Source organism: Centrocercus urophasianus, unplaced genomic scaffold (assembly GCF_019232065.1).
Source record: "Centrocercus urophasianus isolate 14NV4802_14NV808 unplaced genomic scaffold, USGS_Curo_1.0 seq_31, whole genome shotgun sequence".
NCBI classification, from domain to species: Eukaryota; Metazoa; Chordata; class Aves; order Galliformes; family Phasianidae; genus Centrocercus; species Centrocercus urophasianus.
Genome location: NW_024884878.1, coordinates 6576548 through 6585561, shown reverse-complemented (window position 1 = coordinate 6585561; position 9014 = coordinate 6576548). Strand labels below are relative to the sequence as shown.

The following is a 9014-nucleotide window of genomic DNA, read 5'->3' as shown; positions in this document are numbered from 1 at the left end:
AAAAGGAAAAGGAAAAGGAAAAGGAAAAGGAAAAGGAAAAGGAAAAGGAAAAGGAAAAGGAAAAGGAAAAGGAAAAGGAAAAGGAAAAGGAAAAGGAAAAGGAAAAGGAGCAATGGTTAATAGTGCATATCTTCACTATATGGCTCTGAATTGCTATTTCTCCCTGACTTCTAGCTAGACTTAAACAAATTTTAACCATCTTTATGAGACTGTACAAATGCAAAGAGCAAACACAGTGCATTAAAGAAGACACAGCATATTAAAGACAGCTCAATTAAAGTGCAGAATGCTTCTTGTAAGTAAAAGGCTATGTGAATAACCACCCTCAGTATAAATTGCATGATGTTGTACCCAAGTAGTACCCACAATCTTGTGGGACTATTGCAAAACAGGACTTATTTGTGAGGCTTGGTATCGTATATTTTCATGAAAGTCAAAAGAAATTGTAAATCCAAGTTCACAATTTCTTTATTTTCCTGTCTGCCAGACTTTTCTTCTGTACACGTGAATGCGTTACCAAGAAGGGTTGCTGTACACTTCCATTCCAAGATCAGTTTCAGTAATTTAGAACAGATTACCTAACCAGACGAAAAAAACCCATCAACAAAAAACCCAGATGAAGAGAAAACATATTCACAGACAATTTGGAGGAGAAAAAAAAAAAAAGAAGAGGAAAAAATTCACCGATTAATCACTGACTAAAATTTTCAAGCATTAATTGACTAATGTTTATTTTTCTGGGAGGATCACATGATTGTATTTTGCTGGATTGCACTATGACATCCAAATGTTATACAGCTGAGCCTTTACAGTATTTATGATAAGCAAGCAAATACAACCAGGCTAAGACAAGGGAGAAAAATTAAACACCACAGATTTAAATATGTGTGTATATATACATATATAGATAGATAGATAGATAGATAGATAGAATTTTCTGTCTTTCTTTAGTTGTTCCTGCAATAAATACCTTTTTTTTCCCCCCAAAACCAAGACAGATGGCTTAAAATCCAAATGCCTGATTCATTCCTTCCCAGCCAAAATGTCTTTATCAGTGACCAGTAGTCCAATCAGACCCCACTGCCTGTTCAGTAGTGCTCAGCATTGTGCCTGATTTGCAGGCTGATGCCATGCACCAGGTCAGTCCTGCATTACTCTTTCTCCAATGAAAATACACCATTTACAGGGTTCTTAGCTAACATCCTCCTATGAAGTTCTTTACACAAGGCTTTTAGCATGCTTTGATCTACTGGGCATCAGCTTTAAATCTGCAGGAAAAATCTACACCTAAATATAACTTCAAATCCAGAAGATTTGGAAATTATCAAGCTGCTGGGGGATTTAAAATCTTCATGAATTCTTTTTAAAGACAACATTACTTTTTAGCTGGTTTGGCTCCACAAGATTTATCCGTATTTTTGGAAATCGGAGAGGGAGATGTTTAACTTGAATGGCTGGTATGTGAATCAGTTTTCAAGAACACGAGTCAGAATTCGGCGGTGCCAGAAGATTAACTGGAAATGGTAACTGTTAATTTTCACATCTTCTGTGGTTAGAAGGAAGCAGGGCAAAAGCAAAAAAGGTACACATACACCATATAGCACAGAGTGGCTGCTTCAGGGGGTGCCTCACCAAAAGGGCAGAGCTGCAGGTGCTGCGAAGTTCAGCGAGGCTGTTCGCTCTCAGCCAGGGCTGGAACATCAGCGTGCTGCGAGGAAGCACAGCAAGCTGCAGACCACTCTCTGTGGCCAGTGAGGGAACCTGGAGGTTTGAAACCATATTAACAGGGTAATCCGGTACGAGGTTTAGGCAAGAACAAAATATTCCCTGGAATGGGATATGTACAAGGATACACTTATCAAGTATACTAAAATTGTTAGGATTCATATATCTGGCACAGTCTATACTAAGCCCTTTACAGAACAGTGTCAGTTGTAGTTTACTGTTTGCACAATAAATGTTTGCCTCTTGGGATTAAAACATGTAACACGGAGTTAGTAAGAGCTAAGATTGGTTTTGTAACTGCAGATAAGAAAGTTAAACATGTTTTAACTAAAAACAAAAACAACAACAAAAACTACGCATGATTTTTTTTCCCCCTAAAAGAGCTAAAAAAAATGACAGCATGAAATTTAAATTTCAGACAGGACATATTCACTTTCCTAGTTAAATGTGAAAAAGACTCCATAAAAAGCTTGCAGTTACTGTAAGATCTAAGCAAATATTTAACCTCACAGTGCACAGTGACATGATCTGCTGTGACCATGGACTGCTGTAGGGTGACAGTTTGCCTGATGGAGAACAGAAAATCCTTCATGAGTATACAAGAGTCATCCAAGCAAAAAAGGCTCAGCAGCAAGGATCAAAATATCACAGATTAAACAGAAAACAAAAGTGTCAGCTTCTACATGCTGAGAATTGTTCATTAATTTTGTTCCATCCTGCAATATTTTGCAAATTCTAAGCTACGACATTTGGAGTGTTACCAGCTAAAATATGTTGGCTCCTTATGGTGTGTTACAACCAATTTTGCAAACTATCACAGGGCGATGAGAGTTTTCTACACAGCTTCAGAAGTACAGTTTGCAGAGAACATGAATATCTCCTCTCCTCTCTGTACTTAGACTGCAGAGACACCGGATGCACGGAAATCACAGTGTATGACTACAGGATTACGGAGAAAAACCCTGCAGCACTAAGTGTGTGTCTTGGACATGTCTGTCCCTCATGGAAACTCTCATGTTGGAAACTCCCTGCATACAGAAGCAAGTACGCACACAACTGGAGCATAGATGAAGCATATGTAAGTGCTGCTCAAAGTACAAACTCTATGTATGACAGGCACTTGGAAGTTCAGATGCAGCTTCAGTGCTTAAGGGTGCTTGTAGGAAAGATGGTGAGAGACTTTGCACCAAGGCCTGTAGGTAGAGGACAAGGAAAAATGGTTTTAAATTAAAAGAAGGTAGATTTAGGTTAGGCTTTAGGAAGAAATTCTGCACTGTGTGTGGTGAGGCACTGAAACAGGTTGGCCGGGGAAACTGTGGGTACACTCAGGGCCAGGTTGGATGGGGCCCCTGGACAGCCTGATCTAGTGGGTGGCACAGCATTTGCTGGTTGCTTTCTTTTTTTCCTTTTCAGATGTATAATTTTTGCTCATAGCATTGCTACCCAGCCTGTGAATTCAGCATTAGTTTCATCTTACCACAGAGCAGAAGCCTTCATTTTAAACCTCACATCTATCATTTTCAGCCCAGATCCTCATCCTGCTGAGATGGTTTTGAAATGTGATGCTCTATTCCCATGTCTTCTGGCCTCATGTTACCTCTAGAGGCTGTACCAAGAGTTGTTCCTTCCATTGTAGCATTCTGGAAGGTGCTGAGCAGGACTGGCAGCAGGACCAAGTCCAGGAGAACTGTCACTCGCCCACCCAGTCACCTTCCTGTGAGACTTTTCCCTGTCATTTCATCTGACAGAATGGAGAATAAAACAGAATGAAATAGAATGGAATATGTATAATGGTAATATCAAAATATAATATGTACATATGTATATAATGTTAATATGATATATTCTGATAAACTATAATAATACATGTAATATATAAAAGATCCAATTGTATTTTTGGTACATAGTGTATTTGCATACGCATACATTTGATATTATATATAAAACATATATGTTTATACTTCTTTGTATTGTGCATATATATGTACGTATATAAAAATAAATATAAAATAAAGCAGCAGTTGTTGTGGGCCACTAATGAGCCAGCTGTTACATGATTGCCCAAGACAGCCTGTAGGCCTCCCAGCCCTTGACCATGTGGAAATCTCCACCTGCAGAACGTCTAGGTTCGTTAGGAGTGCATTAGAAACTTCGTTATCGGTTGGGTGATAGGGCTGAACGAGCATTTGGCAGCGGCAGTCACAACAACAGATTCCGACAACAGACTGCAGCTTCCTCGTTCACAGACACCTCCACGCTGGGGAAACACTGCTTCAAACGCCACTGCCTCTAACACTGCAGGTGACAGTCACTGAGCAGGGCAAAGAGTGAATTTCAACACAAGCCTCTACATCATCTGTGATTTTTCTTCTCTCTGGCTTTAAGCTGTGGGAGGATTGACACCCCAAACTGAAATTAATATATTCTGTTGCCACTGGCTTTCGCCACATTTTGAATAAACCTGCTACAGAGCACAGCTTTATCATGGATACTTTCCTGCACTCTTCTTTCAGTCATCATTTTTAGCATCATTACGATGCTGCTGTTGATAGGCAGAGGGACAAAATAACAATGCTTTCAAACTACAGCTCAGAAAAAGAAAACTACTCCTCATCCATTCATTTGCCAAAGCTGAGCAATATGCGGGTTTGGATGTCTGCCCACTGATGCTTCTCTTTTTTACTTTTTGCTGGATTGTCCACACTGACCAAAGACACTCACTTTGTAGAGCATCACAGAGAAGAATAGTAGGACAGACCACATGAAAAGGCTGATGAAATAAGCCAAGCTGTACAGAAAAAGGAAGAGGCTCTTCTTCTCCTCCCCATCCCTTATATTTTCCAGTTATATTTGGTATTATTTATAAATTCCATATAGAAAATATTTTGTCTGTCTTTAGAAAATTATGACTTTGAACTCCGGCAGTAGGAATAAAAGCTTGCAGAAGGTCACAGTACCCACTCTCTGAATGCCACAAACCTAATCTTGTGATTCCGTACTCACTGGAAAACTTCCGTTCCTGTAGCTTTTCACAGGACTAAACCCTAGATCCAGCAGGGTTCACGTGATGTTTCTCAGCATCTCACCTGTCAAGTGTCTCACCTGTCAAGTGAACGCATGATGGCAGCCGCTGCCTTTTGCTGGACAATAAATAGGAAAACAGAATAAAGTAACATGAAGGAACTATCCAGCAACAGAACAACTGTGATAAAGACCAGACGTGGGCAACACCTGCAATGGAAGAAGGGAGATGAGGCAGAACAACGGGGCGGCAGTGCTCTCGCTGCTCGCTCTCACTGCGCTCAGGCATCCTCTCCTCCCATCCCCACCTGGACTTCTGCACTGGGCCTGGCGTGTAGTTCATGGCCTGCCATGGCCACAGCATAGCCACGGGCTGAGGTCACGTCAGGGCACACACCGTGCTCGTTGCCCAGGAAACATGCTGTGATTCCTGCCTGGTGAAAGGATTCGCCAGTCCTGCCCGTAAATAAAGTCCATAAATCAGCAGATCAGAGCCAAGGTCAGGGAGCTGAGGAGGAATCAGCCACACTCCACTGGGCTGCCTCATAAACAGCAGCACTGTTGGAATCTTTCAAGTTCCTTTCAGCTACCAGGCAGATTCATCAACAAAACATCTGACCTAAACACTGCTTTTACAGTATTTTTCACAGAGAAGGAACACAAGAAAACGACCAACATAGCTGCCACACCAAGGCACTAAGCTTCCCATCACCTCGTGCTACAGGAAAGGGCACAGCTTTGGAGAGCAGAGCCGTGGGCCCGGCTAGTGTCATCTGCAAACCCATCATCGTCCTGTGAGCAGTTATACTGCACTGCTCAGATGTAGAAAGAGTCCTGCTGCAGTACAGTTATCACCATGGCATGGGTATATTGGCGCCGGCAGAGTTCCTATCTATTCACTACTCATCCAGGTGCACTGCCAGGCTGGTTTGTCAGTTTTTCCTGAATCCATTTTGGACAGCTGACAGACTTCAGCAGAAAGCTGGAGAATGGCCTTTTGCTTCAGGCTTGAGAGGAACAAAGGTGAGTGGGTGTGCAGTGATTAGGCCAACTGCAGCACCATGCAGCTGCAGCCCCATCAGGCTGGGCAGGAGGAACACCTGGTGTTCCTTTAGGGGATGTTTGGTTTGAAGAAGAAAAAAGCTGAAAGATGCCTGATCACTGGCCTGAAAAGTTGCCATCAAGACCGATAGCAGGGATGTAATCAACTGAGTTACTGAAGTTGTGACTGCTGCTAGCAAGCACGTGGAGTCTAGACCCATCTCTCTCTCCCAGAGCCATCGCTGTCCCCAGCAGCTCACAGGTGAGCTGGTGTTAGTGCTGCTGCACTGCTTGCTGAGGCCTCGTTTCTGAGCAGGACAGTGGGGCAATGGCACAATCAGCATGCAGAGGCAAACCTCACAGATCAACAACTCCAGTACTCGAAGTTGGGTGCATATCGGGGGCTGCATCTTTAACCAGTACATTGCTTGGCGTCCCTGTGAGACTGTCCTCATTCACTTGAAGGGAAGCATCCTGGCAGTGTGTTAAGTGCTGCCTGTAGCCTGCTGCTCTCGGGATATTTATAACCATTAATGTCGTGGACGGGAGGTGAGTTTGAACGCACGTGTCACACTTATTCCCTTACAGAGGAGCACCGCTGCCTGACATCTGAACGGAGCTGCCTAAGGCCCGGAAGATGCCCTCCCCCAAGCCTGAGCCAAACCTCACAGCTCCGACCCGCAGCGCTCTGCCCTCGCCGCCTGCTGACAGCCCAACTTCGCGAGGCCCCTCCGAGCGTCCCCCGCTCCCCGCGGGCCGGATCCCCGGGCTGACAAATCTCCGGCTCTGCACCCCCCTTCGCCCCAGGGACGGCTGAGCGCCTTATTTGTTCCGCACGGGGGGGCCACCCTCCTCCCGCAGCCCCGTCCCCCACCCGCGGCGCGGAGCCCTCCCCCGCCCAAGCACAAAGGCCGGGAGGGTGGGCAGCAGCCGGTGGGGAGCCCCGTGCCGCGCACAAAGCTGGGGGGAGGGAGGCAGCCCCCCCCCCGCCAGGGCACACGCACACGGGTGGGTCCCCTACCTGCAGGTGCCTGTCCGCGGGGGAGCGGCGCAGCGCGATGCCGCCCGTATCGCATGGGGGGATCGGTGATGGTGCTGGGAGCGCTCCGGTCCCTCCTCCTCTTCCCTCCTCCTCCTCCACCTCCCGTGCGTGTCTGTGTCCGCGTCCGTGCGCACTGCCCGGCTCGGCGGCACTACCGCCGGAGGAGGCAGGGACAGGCTGCGGCGGCTGTCAGCTACCGGAAACCGGGGCCGGGTCGCACACACCGCAGGAAGTGTGCAATTGCACACCCGCACACGCCGCCGGGCACGGGGCGGGGGTTAGCGCTCGGCACCCGCACCGCGCGGAGCCCGGAGCGAGGCCCATGGAGGGGGAAGAGGAGGAGAAGGAGAAGGGTGGAAGAGGAAGATGAAGATGCGGATGGAGAAGAAAGACGTGGATGGAGGACTAGGAGGAAGACTAGGATGGAGGAGGAGGAGAAAGATGAAGAAGAAAGATGAGGATGGAGGATGAGGATGGAGGAGTAGGAGGAGGGTGGAGGTGCGGGTGCTCAGGAGACAGAGTGAATCGGATGGGTAAGGAGGTGGAAGGCTGCCCACAGGACAGTGAGGTTAAAAGCCGAGGGAGCAAAATGGCCCCTGGGGATGGCGCTGGGCATGCATCCATCTTCATCAAGGATTTACGTGAAGCCAGGACTGTGCCACCAGCACTAACGGCACAAAATAGCTGTACTCGTTATTCTGATGAAGGTGTGTTGACATACACCAGCTGAGTTACTCCAAGGAGCCGTGCCCACATAACTGCTGCTCAGTTTTTTTATGCAGATACAGAGATACTCAACTTACTTCTTGCTTTTTTTTTTTTTTTTCTGACGTGAGATCACAGGTACAACAACACCTGTATGCTAATTTCATGTGGGGCAAATTTGCACATGCATGCATGTATATGCCTCCTACGTCTGTATATAGCATGATAAAAAAGCTGTCACACATGAAAGCAATTTATCTCTCAGGAAAACTGTAACTTTTAATTTCTTCATTTGTCCACAACTAGAAATGTCAACTGCAACATTACTCACATGAGAATATTTTTGCAATTAATCATGAGAGGGCTCAACATGCACTTGCAGTGTTATCTCTTAGTGCTGGTTTCTCCTACAATAAGGCAAGACGTGTGCCAAAGCAAACTCTGTTCCTCTCTTCCACTGGCCTTTATTCCCTTCCTTGTTGCATCACTGTAAAGGAGATGGACCTGGATGCTGCTGGCAGAATACCAGCTGCCTGCTCCATGCTCCAGAGGTTCCTCCTCTCGTATGCCAGCACTGCAAAACTTGAATGGCTAACACATGCTATGATGGCAACAGTGCTTATGCAAGATTATAATGCAGAAAATCTGGAACTATACTAGTGCCAAAAGCAGTGCTGTTTCCAGGTCTGCCTGTAATACAGCAGGGGAATCTGATAGCAGCATAAACCTCATCAGGGGAAGACTGTCAGGCCTTCTCCTCTTGTTATTTTCAGTGAGATGCCATCACATTGCTGCAACACAGCAGGGATCTCAAATACATTGAAATTGAAGGTTATGTGTTAAAATCCTGAAGACTGAGAAGTGAAGTGGAAGAAGTCAATACTAGAAGGATAAGCCTTTACTAGAAGAGACAGCTGTCCCCTATCCAAACACATGACACTCTGCTCTTACATCTTGCTCTCAGTAGAGGGACGTGGATGCAAAGCTCTGGTGACACTGAGGAGGGGACCATCACCCTCCTGGTCTCCACATGCCCTCAGGTTCCTGTCAGGGCTGGGATAGACTGCCATTGAGGAGTGTGCTCCCCTTGGGTCACCAGACACACCCCCATCAGAGGCTACACAGGTCATACAGCTCCAAGGTGGCCTGCCAAATGGTCTTTTCAATATTCAATTCATATATTTCCAAAAGTTAAGTCAATAAGGAGCTCCTGCAGAAGATGCAGAAGACTCAGATGCAGAGTTCTGTTTATAATTTGATGAGCTGACAAATGTTATGTTTGCATCCCAGACTTAACATAACTTAACTGCCTTCTAAGTGAACACTGAAAAGACTTAGCTTCCTAAGACCAGTTGTACTATGAAGTCGAGCAACTAATGGGACTTGCTCTTTGCTGGTGGTCCTCCACCTTTTTGTTCGCTCCCTTTCTGCAGCTGAGGAGCACACTCTGTTAGCAATGGCATTAATGTGTACTGCTGCT

At 45.9% G+C, this 9014-nt stretch overlaps 1 protein-coding gene across 5 annotated transcripts in view; it reads right to left on the bottom strand.

Moving 5' to 3' along the window:
• Nucleotides 1-7000, bottom strand: part of KIAA1958 (KIAA1958 ortholog) — a 62358-nt gene extending 55358 nt beyond the window's left edge. For 4 of the 5 annotated variants that reach the window (XR_006170640.1, XR_006170639.1, XR_006170642.1 and 1 more), the window contains exon 1: nucleotides 6809-7000. The gene's annotated coding sequence lies outside the window, so the exon portion shown is untranslated. Of the gene's footprint in view, nucleotides 1-4827; nucleotides 4866-6808 lie in introns of all 5 variants that reach the window. The other variant, XR_006170641.1, reaches the window with a different exon arrangement.
• Nucleotides 7001-9014: the final 2014 nt, after the last annotated feature.